This window comes from Homarus americanus, unplaced genomic scaffold (genome assembly GCF_018991925.1).
Source record: "Homarus americanus isolate GMGI-L3 unplaced genomic scaffold, GMGI_Hamer_2.0 scaffold57980, whole genome shotgun sequence".
Lineage (NCBI taxonomy): Eukaryota > Metazoa > Arthropoda > Malacostraca > Decapoda > Nephropidae > Homarus > Homarus americanus.
This window is the reverse complement of record NW_024716703.1, coordinates 1,365,082-1,381,732: the sequence shown is the minus strand read 5'-3', so window position 1 is coordinate 1,381,732 and position 16,651 is coordinate 1,365,082. Positions and strand designations below refer to the sequence as shown.

General features: G+C 43.7%; 1 protein-coding gene and 2 long non-coding RNA genes across 4 annotated transcripts in view; 1 reads left to right on the top strand and 2 right to left on the bottom strand.

The window, feature by feature from the left end:
• LOC121858426 (headcase protein-like) overlaps positions 1–16,651 on the bottom strand; it is a 127,718-nt gene that overhangs the window by 45,142 nt on the left and 65,925 nt on the right. The window lies entirely within an intron of this gene.
• LOC121858427 lies at positions 5,633–7,741 on the bottom strand. The gene is made up of 2 exons (XR_006087427.1): positions 5,946–7,741; positions 5,633–5,907 (listed from the first exon to the last, which is right to left on the bottom strand). It is a non-coding gene; the product is annotated as an uncharacterized LOC121858427 (long non-coding RNA).
• On the top strand, positions 10,449–11,413 carry LOC121858429. The gene is made up of 2 exons (XR_006087429.1): positions 10,449–10,773; positions 10,830–11,413. It is a non-coding gene; the product is annotated as an uncharacterized LOC121858429 (long non-coding RNA).

Here is a 16,651-nt window from a genome sequence, read left to right as displayed (position 1 = left end):
CTACACCGCGTCACGGCGTCTCGGCCTACTACCACTGTCATCTAGCGGCTCCTGAAGGGTGTGTGTGTCTCGTCTCTCACTAAGACCTAGTGCACAAAGGTGTTTCTCTTCCCCCTCGCTCAGCTGCACATAGGTGTGTCTGTATCCGACTCCGCCCCCAAATTCGGTGCTACAATCCTCCCGTGCGGCGGCTGTGACTGCGGCCTCTCTAACACCCGCCCTTCTTGCGGCTGCGGCCTGGTGGCTGTGGTTCCGCGACATGATTGCGGCCTTGGCTACCTCCCTCGCGGCGACCTGACCTACCTATACCGGCTGCCTGCTTCACCGACGACGGCCACGCTCGTACAGTACATAACTCTGTGGTATCCACACGCCCCGTTTCACTTCCTCAGTAATACTGTTCATGTTACAACGTCTCAAGAACAACCAAAGTTTTTTGTTTTTGTCTTAAAATCTGACAAACAGAAAAGTTTTTTGTTTGTTTACTTAACTGCACATGAGTTCTTTTGTTGCTTCATTTACAAGAAACCAAAAGGCTTTTTATCATCACAGACAATCAAGAATACTATTGTCTTTATAAAGAGGAGTTTTAAGTCTTAAAATTGCACATAATGTGTTTTGGGTCTCATTTACAGACAACTAAAGACTTAATATATTTAAAGTCTGAGAAACAATCAAGCATAGTTCATTACTTACACTTAAAGAGTCATTTAATGCTGATAAGTTCTGCTTTTGTTTAGAGTCAACCAAAAGAGGGTAGTTACTTCTCACAGTGAACCAGGGAGGAGGATGATGACTATGTATACTCAGGGCTGTGGTAGTGAAGTGGTTGTACCCAGAGCTGTTGTTATAGAGAGGCTGTTGGTGACCATGAGTGTTCACTTGGCCTTGCTAGTGTTGCCAGTGCTCTTCAATTAAGTACTATATTTACAGTTTAAGCTCCCCTTCTAAAAGCACAGTCTTAACTGCTTTTTTATTATATTTTGTGGACTAAAAGTAGCTTTTGCAAAATAATATTCTTTCACCAAAGGGTGAGTGATATTCAGAAGAAAAAAATGTGATACTGTAATTAGTTTTCGTCAAATGTAATTCGTTCTGGGACGAATACTTTAATATTTTTGTCTTGATCATAATATTAATCTTAAGAAAATTAAAATAAATCTCTTGGTAATAAGAAATCATCGTACACACACACACACACACACACACACACACACACACACACACACACACACACACACACACACCTTACTCTCCCTCCCACCTTACTCTCCCTCCCCCAACACATCACACGGCCTCCCACAGCATTAGGATCCCAAATCCCCGGAGTCCCACCGCAAGTCCTAGCGTGACGCCGCACAGCCCTGGGCTTAGTGAAGGATAACCTCACCCTACAATTACGTAGTGACCTTCAGTTATTTGGTTAGGTTAGGCTAGGCTAGGTTAGGTTAGGTTAGGTTACTCTATAACCTCACTCAGCGCTTATATACACACCTTGGATAACATATATTATCTTCTCTCGCGCCCTACTGTCTGTTATCATACACATTAATACGGAGCCACGTATAAACACCGGAAATCATACGAAAATACATCAGCTTTCACTGTATAAAAGGGCTTCCGTAACTAAGGAACAATGAAACAAGTGAGAAAGGAGGGGGAAGGGAATAACGAAGGAACAAAGGCGGGGGGGGGGAGAGAATAAAGGTGAGAGAAAGATGAGAAATAACGAAAATGAGAATAAAAAGAACGCGAGGAAGATGGACGATAGAGGAAGAAAGAATTATGAAAGGAGGGTGGGAAGAAATTACGACAAAAACACAGGATAAATAAGACAAGGAGATTGGAGGTGGTGACAGGGAGAGTGGAGAAAGGGGATTGAAGGAAAGGGGGAAAGAAGATGGATGGTTGGAAGAGAAGAAGAAGGTGGAAAGTATAAACGCAGAATTTAAGAGACGGAAGAGAGAGAAGATAAGGGAAGTAGAGAAAGATGGATGATAGAATAGGGACGCCGAGGGTGGATAAAGTAGGATGAAAGGAAAAGAAAGACTTAAAAGAATATTGTAAAGACTGGATAAATGACGTGGTGACGAAGAAGGAATTAGAGCTAACGGATAATAGCAGATCTAGTAGAGGAGGAGGAGAAACAGGTGGTAGAACAGGTGGTAGGCAAGACTAGCTTGTCTAGGCACAGTTGACCTTGAAGGAACTTGTTTTTGCCTTACAGTCAGCAAGCAGGTATGTCAACGAGGAGGAGGTAAAGAGGGCGGGTCAGGTTATGCCCAAAACGAGTCCTTTAAAACGCAAGAAACTCCACCTGCAGATGGCGCAACACCCAAGCTCCCAAATGGCGCAACCCTTCACTCAGATGGCGAAACCCCTAACCCAGATGGTGCAACACACCACATTCCCAGATGGCGCAACCCCATTAAAACAGATGGTATTCAAACCTCTGGTGTTCTTGTTATAAAGAAAGAGACGTTTGATATCGCGCGAACCTCGTAACATGAGCCAAGAGGGGCTGGGCCGTTGTCTCCCTCCCGTTATATCGTTCATTCTCTTCAAAACACACAGCCTCATCAGCTGTGTGAAGAAGAGTAGGATAATCCACTAACCCCCTCTATCCTCAACCAAAGAATTCCAAGGAAACAATTTTTCCTTCAAGAATCGCGGCTATAAATCGCAATATCTCCATCTATTTCCGTCTTTCTGAACCGGTTGCTGATTTCCCGCGAATTCAAGCCGTTCTCGCCTCCAGGAGTGCCAAAGACGGGGAGGCAAATTATTCGCATCAAGTAAATAAATGCCAAGAATTTTTCACTTACCTAATTGAATGAAAATATAATTATGTAAACAGAGAAGGTTTAAAATATTGAACTACAATGCACAGCGACGTGCTACAGCGGAGTTTGCAAAATATAGAACCGCCACACGAGCTGCCATAATGTTGGCAGGCCTGATCCTCCCTGCCCGCGTCCTGTCACATAAACTAAGACCTTAGTTGTCAGCTTAGCAATTTCTTCGAGGTTATTCTTCACCCAAATTACCACCTAGCTTGCTGTTTCATCTATCGACAGCACTATTCTTTTGTTAATTACTACTACAGGGATTACAAGTAATACATTAAGTGGTCTAGTCCCGTTAGTTGGTGAGATGTAAGCGTCTAGCTTCAGCGGGTGTTGAGTGGCGAGGCCTAGTGACGGCCCACTACACCGCCCGTGATGAGAGAAGCAATCGCTAGCCTTTTGCACCGATTTTCTAAGGATCATTTCACCGCATAATTCGCCAGGAAAAAGAGCCTTATCCCCACGTATCACTAGAGCTTAAAATCGCTACCTTCTCTGAGCGCTCCGCGAAAAAGAGAGGACGCCCGTACGAGGTGGGGGAGGGGACGAAAGATAAAGTGAGAGAGAAAGAGAGAAAAAACCCTGATAAAGCGAGACATACAACAAGGATTCTTGGCCACTGAACGAAAAAGAAATCTTGCTAATGTATGCGTTTTGGCAGCTCGCTTGATGCCTTGCCAAAATAGGCCTATAAAACCGAAGCTCCCCTCACCTTCCCCTCCCCACCACCACCACAAACACGCAGAGAACTTGTGCAAAATAGAGATTTATCGAGGATCTGTCCCAACACTGTAGCCTAAAGCCTTAACTTAGCCTAAGACTACGGAGAATGTTATATTGAGTTTAGCGGAGTGTTCTTCTGTCGTTCATCTATTTTATATCGCAGATAAAACTCGCGGGCGGTCTTTCTCGAGTCTTTCTAATTCCACGGTAAGATCTAATTCAAACTTTGTGTATATAATCCTAACAAATCCGCGCGATATCCCAGACTAATTTGACCTTCGGGATAAAAGATAAAAGTAAAAAAAAAAAAAACATTGACAAAAGCGAGAATATGACGAGAAAATAAAAACTGGATTTATTTTGTCGGAGTTTATTTATTTATTTATTTATTTACCAAAGAAAATGTTACGGTATAGTGAAGTCATTCCCTTATGTCTGCCTTCCCTCTTCCCATACCCACCACCATTCACTTCCCCTTTGCCATAGTGTCTTGATTTCCCTTCTTAATTCCCCCAACCCCTTCTTCCCTTCCCCATGAGGCTTAGAGAGGCACCAGTGACCCATCTAAATCCACAATCTATCTCCCCATCACCATACTAGCTAAATCCTCCCCATACCCTCCTCCTTCTCCTTCGTTTAGCTCCCCACCCCCTTCTCCCCACTGCTAAAAGCTGACAGAAATAATAGGATGATATGAATCCAATTTGCAATTCAAAACTGGCCCGGTGTGTGTGTGTGTGTGTGCGTCGCCTATTTTTATCTCCGCCTTTATCCAATTATTATTTGTGCACCAATCTCATTTTCAAAGTCAAACTCTTCACTTATAAACCAAATAATTCGGGGAATTTGATTAAGGTTGTGTGAGTGTGTGTGTGTTTGTTTCTTTTTCTTTAAGATTAGGTAAATTTGAGGGGGATCTGAGGGGTTTTTTTGGGGGGTGCAGGAAATTAGGGTCTCTCTCTCTCTCTCTCTCTCTCTCTCTCTCTCTCTCTCCCCCTGATCATTTACACTACATAAGAAGTAGTTTACCTCTATCCCCCCACCTTCCTACCCCCTTTCTCTCTCTCCAATACGTACACACGGCTCTTAAGCCTTACACAGCCTACACGCACACGTTTCCCCCAACCTACTACAGTTCTACACATTACGCACACGGTAACTTACGCACATATGCCTCTACACGCTTCCCTCAACCCGAACCACTACGCACACGCATTTATGTTAACTTCCACAGCCTTATGCACATAGCCTTCCTCGGGTCTACCTACCCATGGACGCACACGCACATATGGTAGTTACTTACACGGCCTTACGCACACGCTTCCACGGGCCTACACCATTACGCACACGCACTTACGCATTTCGTCACAGTTGCTCCCCTCGACAAAGGCTCCCTGATCTTAATCTTGGTGTTTATGATGACAGTAATGATGACGTGATCACATATGGCAGCCCCCTTCCCTCCCACCCCCTCCCCTAAAACTCGTCACACATATTCTTAATGACAGAGCTTGAGAGGCAGGAAGTAGGCGGGGATGGGGAAAGGGAAGTAGGCGGGGATGGGGGGAAGGGAAGTAGGCGGGAGGGAAAGGGAAGTAGGTAGGGGATGGGGAAAGGGAAGTAGGTAGGGGTGGGGAAAGGAAGGTAGGGTGGGGAAAGGGAAGTAGGTAGGGGATGGGGGAAAGGGGAAATAGGTAGGGGGGGGAAAGGAAGTAGGTGGGGAGGGAAAGTAGGTAGGGAAAGGGGGAAAGTAGGTAGGGAAGGGGAAAGTAGGTAGGGGTGGGGAAAGGTTAGGGTTGGGAGAAGGGAAAGTAGGTGGGTAGGGAAGGGTGTGGGGAAAGGGAAGTAGGTAGGAGTGGGGAAAGGGAAAGTAGGTGGGGGTGGGGAGGATTGGGGGTAGGGAGGGAGAGGTGATTGGATGAGGGTAAGGTAAGTGTTGGGGATAGGAGTGGTGAAGGAGAAGTAGGAGGTGGTTGGAGTAAGGAAGAAACAGGAGGTAGGAGGAAGAGGAGGATGTAGAAGATATGAGGAAGAGAGGGGGTGGTCCAGGAGGGGGTAGGTTATTTAGGTAGAGGGGGGGGGGAGGTTATTAACAACCCCTACCCCATGCCATTATACTTCGTCCGCGCATAATGTATATCTTAATGGCTATCAATGGCCTTTGTTAGGGGGGCTGTGAACGCAGAATAACGACACTGAACGTAAAGTTATGACCATTTACTACGCGTAGGGGAGGGGAGGTGTAGGCAAGAAAAGTAGGTCGCACTTATCGCTCCTCTAAAGTATTATAAGTAATCTTTGTAAGTACTACTATTAGGCTATGAGAATTATTATTGGCCTCTTAAGATCCAGCTGACCTCTTAAGATACAGCTGACCTCTTAAGATCCAGCTGACCTCTTAAGATACAGCTGACCTCTTAAGATCCAGCTGACCTCTTAAGATACAGCTGACCTCTTAAGATACAGCTGACCTCTTAAGATACAGCTGACCTCTCGAAAAATCTTAGGTAGAGTTAACCACCCACCCTCCCTCCCATCCTCCCTTTATCAGGTCTTAGCTGACCCCCAGGGGAGACCTTGGCAAATTAACAGCTCTTGTGGTGTGTGGTGGTGGTACTTGTAGGGATAGAAATAGTGATGGTGGTGGCAGTAAGGGGGCGGTAGTTGTGGTGATGGTAGTTGTGGAATATCATGAATAATTGTTTTTATTTTATTATTATAACATTTAAAGGAGGATTTTGTAATGTGTCAAAATCATTTGTAAATTCGATAAATTAAAAAAAAAAAAAAGTAACACGTTATCTATACAATTCACGGTTCTCTTTCTATCTCTTGCATCTACCCTAACAAACTTAAATAATACCTAGGAGAAACGAAACAAAAATATTGGCCACCCTCGATGACGTGTAAACAAAGAATAACACCTAGAAATCTTGCTCGATATATTTTTTTTTCTCTCAATTTCCCAAGTGTGACAACAAAACATGACCGACCGCGAGCCTTAAGAGTCTACTACTACTACAATCCTCCCCTCCTGCCTCCCTCCCTCCCTCCCCACCTACTCCTTTCTAGCTATTCCAGTGGATTGGGAATTCCTGGAACCATGGAAAGAAAACCAATAACAGACCCACCCTCCCTCCCTCCCTCCCTCGTATGGCAACACCGTCGAACAAGTTGCTAGTGAGAGTATTATATTTTTTTTTAAGTCGATTTTCCGCCTCGTTTGATTCCTGAAGTTGTTAAGACCAGCAAGACTCAAGAGTTCATTATCCCTGCGTGTTTTTTTACCCAAGTGATTTTCCTTTACTTATTTACAACATTGTGATGATTGATATTGTATTAATAGTTTGTAGACGATATTAATAATGATATAAACAGAAAGGAATAATATATTATAAATTAAAAAATAAAAGAAAATTATACCTTTTCACGAGAGAGAGAGAGAGAGAGAGAGAGAGAGAGAGAGAGAGAGAGAGAGAGAGAGAGAGAGAGGACCTCGGATGTTACACAGACATCAACAATCACGTTAGGACAATACCTCGAGACATAACAATGGTATGAATTATTAAGACCCGAAAAACAGACCAATTAAATAATTAGACGGAGACGATAGTATGAGGTGGATGGGTGAGGAAGAGGGGCGGGAAGGAGGACCAAACAGATTGCTTCATTTTCCGTAAGAGATAGTTAGAGGTTGGCTATAGACCAATTAGATAGTTAAGCGTAGGAGCGGGTAGCCTTTGTGGTGGAGGCGGCAGCAGTAGTTCCACGACGTTACTGCCTAATAACGTCCAATAAAGTATGTCTACGGAGACATTGGATCATCATTTGCAAAGGTTATGTGTGCAGAAATTACCGGGGTCTCCCTCCTCCTACTTCCCTCCCTCGGTAACCCCTCAGACCATTGTAGGGGTGAGGAGTGAAGGGGGGGGGGGGCATATTAGGACCACTAACCACGATAACACCGCTCTTATGAAACCCTGAACCAGTACCACTACCCACCCACCACTACCTCATCCCTCCCTTGGAATCCTTCATAATAAACATTATGGCCTCCTGCCTATCTTAACGTCGGTCCTTCCTTAGTCTTAGTGTCGTAAGGGAACATAACATACTGAATGACGGTGATGTGAACAACGGGAAGAAAACGGGCAGATGGTTGTGGCCGTGAGGAGTACTAAATCACCAACAGGGACCCAAATACTTTTAACGACCAATTCCACGAGATTAGCTTCCGTTTTTTTATATAATTGGTAGTTTTAATTGGCGGTAAGAAGGGTAAATTAGCCTCGAGTAACGGCACATGATTAGACATACGGACGCGTGGGCTGTGATCTATGTAACTCAAGGTAGAAATGTCACAATCATTCCTTAGACCTATAAAATTCTAATCCTTTAATAAATTAGTGTTCCTGAGGAATTTTACGATATTGGTGGGCGTAAAATTGCTTTCGAGCGACGAGGTGTAATCACATCCGCGTTGGCCTAGAATACGCGGAAATTGAGGGGTGGGTGGGGGAGAGGTGGGTGGGGATGGTGAGTAGGAAGAGGTGGGTAGGGATGGTGCGTGGGGAGAGGTGGGTAGGGATGGTGCGTGGGGGAGAGGTGGGTAGGATGGTGTGGGGAGAGGTGGGGTAGGATGGTGAGTAGGTGGGTAGGGATGGTGCGTGGGGAGAGGTGGGTAGGATGGTGCGTGGGGGAGAAGTGGGTAGGGATGGTGCGTGGGGGAGAGGTGGTTATGGGGGGAGTGGGGGGGGGACAATAACCTAAAATAAGCGCGGTAATGGGTGGTTTAACTCAGGCCTAAACGCGGATAATTCTGGCGTTTGTTGAGAGTTTGTGTTCCATTATGTGAGAGTATGGGTGACGCGGGTCAGTTTTAATTGGTCTTCAATTTTTTTTTAATGATAGAGTTTAACGATAGCTGGCGGAGATATAGAGTAGAGCACTCGTACAATTATAATAGACACCGATATAAATTTTACACTGAAAACTACACAAAGGCGTAAAATGTCAACACGAAATCAATCGATACTGAAACTCTTCTTCGGTCTAAAAAACATAGAACTCAATTCTCTTTAAGTGAGATTTACACCGAATCTGATCCTCTTAAAAGAAACTGTTAGAGGATTATAACATTTATAATCTTTCCTCTTTTATATAAATTGAACGTCCTAAACAAATAACATAACAGGATCCGATTTTTTGCCATGAAACACTATTGGGATCTGACCCTCTATTAAAACAAAATCCTCTATGGAATATTGACCTCTGAGACCAATAATAAGACCTAAAACTCTTTGGAGAGACATTAATAGGATCTAACGCTTTTAGTATGAGATTAAAACAGGATTTAAACTCCCTAAACGAGATCATATATATAGAGAGAGAGGGATTTCCACCTCGCAATAGGATTTTGTACTTAAATTGGGAATCAGTAGGAAGGAAAATCGACCAGTAGGATTAGAACCCAAAGCCAGAGCGACTCTTGACAATAAGGAAGATTATTTGAACCTCTCTCTGGGAACCACTTCTGACACTAACTACCGTCAATTACCACTCATTGGGGGGGAAGGGGGAGGTCATCACTGGGAACGAATATCACCCTGAACACCTCCCTAAGATAAGAACTTTAACTGCTCATATTAACTCCAGCGATGAATTAACGGCGAGGAAATAAGCGGAATAAGAAGTCGATTACGTGTGTCTCATTTATCTTTTATCTGTCTCTCTTCTCTTTCGCTTTTTACCCCTATTCTTCTCCCTACCTTTATCTTCTCCCTTATAACCTTCTTTTCTATCTTAAATCCAACCTTTCAAGTCCCCCTTTGTCTCTACAATGCCTTAATCTCCCTTAATTCACCCTACTTAACCCCTTTCCTCACCTCCTCTTACCCTTATCTACCCTTAACCCTTCAGCCCTACCTCCCCTTAGCCCTTACCTCCCCCTAACCACCACATCCTCCTAACCACCACATCCCCCTAAACCCCTTCCCTCTATGCCCCTTTTATATGACATCCTAATTCTCCCTTAACCACCCCCCCCAAATCCCTCTTCAATCGTGACGTCATCGCCAGATCTTCACAAACGAGCCGTAAAGACCGCTAACTGTGCAATTGCCGCAGTTCCCGATCACAGTTGAGAGCCCTGGAAATTACAAGAGCAGAGACCTGAAACAAGTGACGGGCGTGAGGGTTGGTGACTTGTGGTCCAGGAGGAGGAAGGGGGGAGGAGGAGATGGTTAGGAGAATTGGATGATAGGGAGGAAAAGGAGGGGAGAAAGAGCAGGAGAAGGAAGAACTAATAATTACAGGAGACAACAAAGAAGGGAGAGGAAAGGACGAAACATAAAGCATAATACAATAATCTGCAAACCTTTCTAACGATAATGAGTAAAAAAAATTATAATAATAATTTATATATCAACCAATAAATGAAAAAAAAATCATGTAAATTCACCGAAAACAGAGAAAAGAAAAATGCAAAATTCTCTGTATATATTTTTTCTTACCAGGAATTTTAATCATATCAGAACAGTCGTATATAAATATGGCCGCTAATCAAGATTTTCCTCTCCAAAGGGGGAAAAAGAAACATACCCACATAAAATTAACATTTCCCAGGAAGAGAAAAAAAAAATTCACCGTAAAACAGACGAAGATGAAAGCGTCAAACACTAAAGAACTTTCCTCCAAAAGAAAAAAATAATAATTTCTTGCTTTTTTCCTTCTTTATTAAAGCCAAAGTTGGGGAAAATTCTTCTACTTTCCCCTAAAGACCCGGAGTTAACGAGCATGATGCTACGCTATAACCCTGAAATTCTCTACACCCCTATCTTCTACCTTCCCTCCCCCCCCCCTCTCTTTAAAATTCTTCCATCACTTTTCCCTTTCCTAAATCATTATCTGCCTTCCTTTAACTCCCCCCTACATCATTTCCCTCCCTCATATCCCTCCCTTTACTCTAGTAGCTCTTCTCTCCCTCTTTGTCCTCATCTCAGCCCATTTTGTCTCTGCTCCCTGCTGAGATTCTTCCCTTTATTCTCTATCTCCCTCCCCTCTTCCTCTCAGGGGGCTCATGTCTCTCCCCTCTTCTAACTGCCCCCTCATCCCTCCCTCATTCCTCTTTCAAAACAACTATTCGCGAAAATACTGAAGCGACATCTTTTCTTTCCCCTGGTGTTGTGTGGGTCGGGTTGTGAAGGTCGGGTTGTGTTGGTCGGGTTGTGAAGGTCGGGTTGTGTGGGTCGGGTTGTGAAGGTCGGGTTGTGTGGGTCGGGTTGTGAAGGTCGGGATGTGAAGGTCGGCTTGTTTAGTTAAGTTTGCCGTCTTAGATGTTTGTTTTCTTTAAATGTTTACAAATATTTAATAGAAATGTTTGTTTGGTGTTTACTTTATAACTTAATGACGACTTCAGGAAGGTTGTATAAAAGAAGGAGCTTAGATGTTTATCAAGGAACTAAAAAAAAATTTCAATAACACAGTGCGATTTTTGGTAAATATTAAACAAAAGCGATTTTTGTTTTGCATATCTTATTCATTCTATTCGTCGTTGCCATAATTTCAAGATTTAAAAAAAATATATTAATAATTCAAACGTGGACAAAAATGCGAGAATTTTTTTTAGTATAATGAAACTTTCGCTTTATGTAAATCCAGAATAATTTACAGTAGGAAAAAATAGGTTAAATTGAGGCAGTGTGTGTAAATGAACACTCACTCTCTATCACTCTTGTAACTTTTACGAGAAATTTTAAAACTTTCCCCGACAGAATTCAATCAACTTTGTGACTCCCTTCTACTTTTGCATAACACAATAAAAAAAATACAACTAGGAAAAAAAATACAACAACAATGTCAATTTAAAACTCGACTCTAAAAAAATTTTGTTATTCTTTACCGCCATTTTTTTTTATTAATTTATTATTCCTTTTTTTGTGAGTCTGTTTGTTACGTCGTAGTGGAATATTGTTTTATTATATTTCAATTATATTAAGATTTAAAGCACCACCTTACTGAGTATACCTACTGTATACTTTATAATATAAATCTGAACTTGAAACTTCTTAATCAATTTGCTGAGTTAGCTGACTGAATACGAGTCTTCAACTGGAGGCATAATTAGACTGCCTAAAAGCTAAAGGTCGCAGTTGAAGGTGCTCCCCCCCTCCTCCTCTCACCCTCCTAGTTAACAGCGGCATCAGCAGCTACCCTCCTTCCTTCCCTCCTTCCCTCCCTCCCTCTCAGCCTCCCTCTACCACATTCATCACGCCTCATAAACATTTACGAATCTCGGATGCTGCACCAATGACTCGGTTGGGGTGGGGGAGATCTCGTAAGGATGCCCAAGCCCTAGGAACACGGCCCTCAGGCCTTAAAAGAAGGTGCTTAGAGTATTGAGTGAGAAGGGTAAAAAAATTTAGAAATTAAGAGTTGGGTTTGATGTCCGGGATCTTGAAGGTATGCTGTGATGTGGGTCTTGAAGCTAATGCTGTGATGTGGGTCTTGAAGGAATGCTGTGATGTAGGTCTTGAAGGAATGCTGTGATGTGGGTCTTGAAGGAATGCTGTGATATGGGTCTTCAAGGTATGCTGTGATGTGGGTCTTGAAGGTATGCTGTGATGTAGGTCTTGAAGGTATGCTGTGATGTGGGTCTTGAAGGAATGCTGTGATGTAGGTCTTGAAGGAATGCTGTGATGTGGGTCTTGAAGGAATGCTGTGATATGGGTCTTCAAGGTATGCTGTGATGTGGGTCTTGAAGGTATGCTGTGATGTAGGTCTTGAAGGTATGCTGTGATGTGGGTCTTGAAGGAATGCTGTGATGTGGGTGCTTGAAGGTATGCTGTGATGTGGGTCTTGAAGGAATGCTGTGATGAGGTCTTGAAGCTAATGCTGTGATGGGTCTTGAAGGAATGCTGTGATATGGGTCTTGAAGGTATGCTGTGCTGTGGGTCTTGAAGGAATGCTGTGATATGGGTCTTCAAGGTATGCTGTGATGTGGGTCTTGAAGGTAATGCTGTGATATGGGTCTTGAAGGGATGCTGTCTTGATGATATAGGTCTTGAAGGTAATGCTGTGCTGTGTAATGCTGTGCTGTGGGTCTTGAAGGAATGCTGTGATATGGGTCTTCAAGGTATGCTGTGCTGTGGGTCCTGAAGGTAATGCTGTGATATGGGTCTTATGTGCTGTGGGTCTTGAAGGTAATGCTGTGCTGTGGGTCTTGAAGGAATGCTGTGATATGGGTCTTCAAGGTATGCTGTGCTGTGGGTCTTGAAGGTAATGCTGTGATATAGGTCTTGAAGGGATGCTGTGCTGTGGGTCTTGTGCTGTGCTGTGGGTCTTGAAGGGATGCTGAGCTGTGTGTCTTGAAGGAATGCTGTGATGTGGGTCTTGAAAGTAATGTTTTTATGGATCTTGAAGATATGCCGTGCTTTGGGTCTTGAGGAATGCTATGTGGGTCTTGAAGGAATACTGTGATATGGGGTCTTGAAAGTAATGCTGTGATATGGGTCTTGAAGGTAGGCTGTGATGTGGGGTCTTGAAAGTAATGCTGTGATATGGGTCTTCAATATATGCCGTGCTGTGGGTCTTGAGGGAATGCTATGATGTGGGTCTTCAAGGAATACTGTGATGTGGGGTCTTGAAAGTAATGCTATGATATGAGCCTTGAAGGTATGCTGTGGTGTGGGTCTTGAAAGTAATGCTGTGATATGGGCCTTAAAGGTATGCTGTGCTGTGGGTCTTGAAGCTAATGTAGGTGATGTGGGTCTTGAAAGAATGCTGTGATATGGGTCTTGAAAGTAATCCTGTGATATGGGTCTTGAAGGTATGCTGTGCTGTGGGTCTTGAGGGAATGCTTTGATGTGGGTCTTGAAAGTAATGCTGTGATATGGATCTTGAAGATATGCTGTGTTGTGGGGTCTTGAAAGTAATGCTGTGAATCTTGTAAGGTATGCTCAAGTGTCTGTGAAGAGGACGCTGAGTGGGACTTGAAAGGATGTTTAGACCCTGTAAAAAAAAGACGGCCCATTGAATCCAAATACTTGAAAAGAAATCCCTATCCCATCCTTCCCCTCCTCTACTCTCTCCATCCCATCCTTTCCCCCATCCTCCTCTTCCTTCCCTCTTCCTACAAACAAACCCCCTTTCCCTCTTCCCCCCCTCCCGTAAATAGAGGGACATAGAACGCAGAAAACTACTACCTACCACTATATAACCCTTCCTAAACTCTAACTTCCCCCTCCCTCCCTTCCTCTACCTTACACACGACAACAGTTTGAGAAGAAAAGGGTGGGGGTAAAAATATATACATCAACACTAAGGCTCAGCTGTACCAAGCTCTTACTAAGCCTTCTCTCCCCAATTCTCCCCCAATATTTCCCTATTTTTCTCCTCGTTTCCCCTCACCCATCCCTCCCCCTGACGTCTATGTGAATATTGTTTTCGATTGCTGGCTACGTTTTCTTCAGGTCACTGGTCTCGACGTTTTCTTTTCGGAGTTTTACTACTACTACTACTACTACTACTACTACTACTACTACTACTACTACTACTACTGATATTTTCTTTTTCCCCTGCTTTCTCTTGGATTCGCTTACCTTTCTGCTCTCTCCCTCCCTCCCTCTCTCCTTCCTTCCTTTCCTCCCTTCCTCCACAGTCGTCGCCTACAGGTCGCCTAAACAATTATTACAGATTTCATCCACTTACGACCGACTCGGCCAGAAATGTTAATCCCAATATATCGCCTCAGTAATTTACGTGTTGGTCGATGCTCTAGACTCTTAACTTTTCCTCCATCTGTTTAGTTAAAATTCACATGTAAAGAAAAATATGAAAACTAAAATAAATATTCTTTCTTGGCTAAAAAAAGATGAATAAATTTTCCTAGTCATTTTTGAGGAGTAAATTTTCGTGGAGTTTTGGATGGATCTTCTTTTTTTTTTTGATTCTTGTAATAAGTTTGGGTTATTTTAATTATTTATTTTTCTTCGTAAAGTTTAGAATGGATTTTTTCAGTATTTTTTTAATTAATTCCAATGATATGTTGAATTAAATGTACTTTAAATGTTCCCCCTTTTAAGCCAAAGACAAACAACAAACTCACGAGCAACCAAACAATAACAAACACACGAGGGAACAAACAAACACACACACGACCAACACCACTCCCACTGACGGTCACAAACGCTACTGTCGTTGCATCATTGATTTTCCATTGCAGTTTTTTTTTTAGACTGAGTCACAATTACCCCCTACCAGCCTCTTTCCTAACCCTCAGCCCTCCCTTTACTCCCTTCCCTTACTCCCCTTCCCGTCCCCTACCTCCCACACCCTTCCCTTTAGCCTCTCTACTACGAGCCTACTGGACCTCCCCTAAACCCTTCCCTTTCCTACCTTGGCAAGTTTCTACATCATCTGCTATAATCATCTCCCTTAACCTCTCCATCATGAACCTTAACACCCCCGCCTTAACCACAACCTCCCTCTCCCCCTATTTTCATCCCCCAAGGCAGCAGTAGCAGGAGGTTACAGCACCAGCAGGAACATTAGCAGCAGACGACCAGGGGGCACTGCTGAAAGTCTCCCTGTAAATTGGATTGTTGGTTTTATTGGGGAGGAGTCGGCGGAGGCGCAGCGGGGGGGGGGGATGAAGGAGCAGGGAGAATGAGGTAGGATGGTGAGGTAGGGTGAGGAGGAAGGCTGAGGAGGGAAGATGTTTGGGAGGGTGAAGAGGAGAATGAGAAGGGAGGATGCTAGGGAGGGTAAGGAAGGAGGAGGAGGGATAATTCTGGTGGGTCTTCCTCATTACTTCACTACTAACTGATCGTCTGTCGCTAATTGCTACCATTAGGCTGTTACCATCTGATGACGGCAGCCTCCTACACCACCACCACCAGGAGGCCTACTACCATGACTACCATTACAGTTAAAACCACTACTACTACCACCATAACACTACCAACCACCACAACTACTATACCACGAGGGCAATGAAGCAACAAAAACTATATCGACTGGAAAAAAAAAATAGAAATCAGTGCAAAATCGTCTTGTAATTCCCTCTCTGCTGATGTCAAGACAAAACAAACTTCCTTTCCTTTCCCCCCAAAAAAAATCCCTGACCCTATTTTAAGACGCTAAAAAAAAAGAAAAGAAAAAACACACTGGAAGATTCTATTTACGGGGTACTCCTAAATTAACCGCCTTTCCATACAAGAAAAAAAAATTTCTGTAGGTGGTGTGAGAATGTAGGGCGGTGCTTAAATAGGCTAGTTTGCCCTAACTATCGAGAGAGAGAGAGAGAGAGAGAGAGAGAGAGAGAGAGTCATAGAAAACTTTACGGTATATGTTCAAGAGTATATTTTGCTATTTAATATTATTCAGTCTCTTATTCTTCATAGACAATGTATCTATTGTAAGCACCGACTGTATCTATTGTAAACACCGAGACCCAACCAAACATGACTCGTCGAACCCCTGACAAGTGACTCACTCTCCTAGCCTACAGCATAACCAACGTTGACTACACCATCACCCCCCCCCCTCTCCTCTTCCCCTATAAACCCCTTCCCCTCCTCTTCCTCTTACCCAGTGACCCTTCCACCCTTCACTCCTACCCTCCACGGCTCCCTCCCCCTAATAGGTCCACCCCCACCCCCCCTCCATCGTAAGTGCTAGTGTCATATCGTAAATCGCCAGACCCACGAGGTTAACTTCTCCCTCCCTCCCTCCCTCCTCCTTCTCTCACCCATATCCTCTTTTCTCCTTCTATCTATCTCTCTCCTCTTTTCTCTCACCCATTAACCAATCTCTCCTTCTATCCTTTTCCTCTCCTTTCATTTCCTCTTCTCTCTTTATCCCTCTCCATTCCTCTCACTTGTTCCCTCTTTCCTCTCATTTCTCCCCTTACCTCTTGCTCTCACCGCCTCTCCCCTTAGTTTGATCCAAAGGGGTTTTTTCCTCTTAGCTAAAGACATCTTCTTCCTCCTCCTAAAGGTCTGCCATATTCCCTAATAGACGGTAAATATCCTAGGGACTTCAACGGGCCTCTCAGCTAAAGGAACTCTCGCTGGAAAATTCGT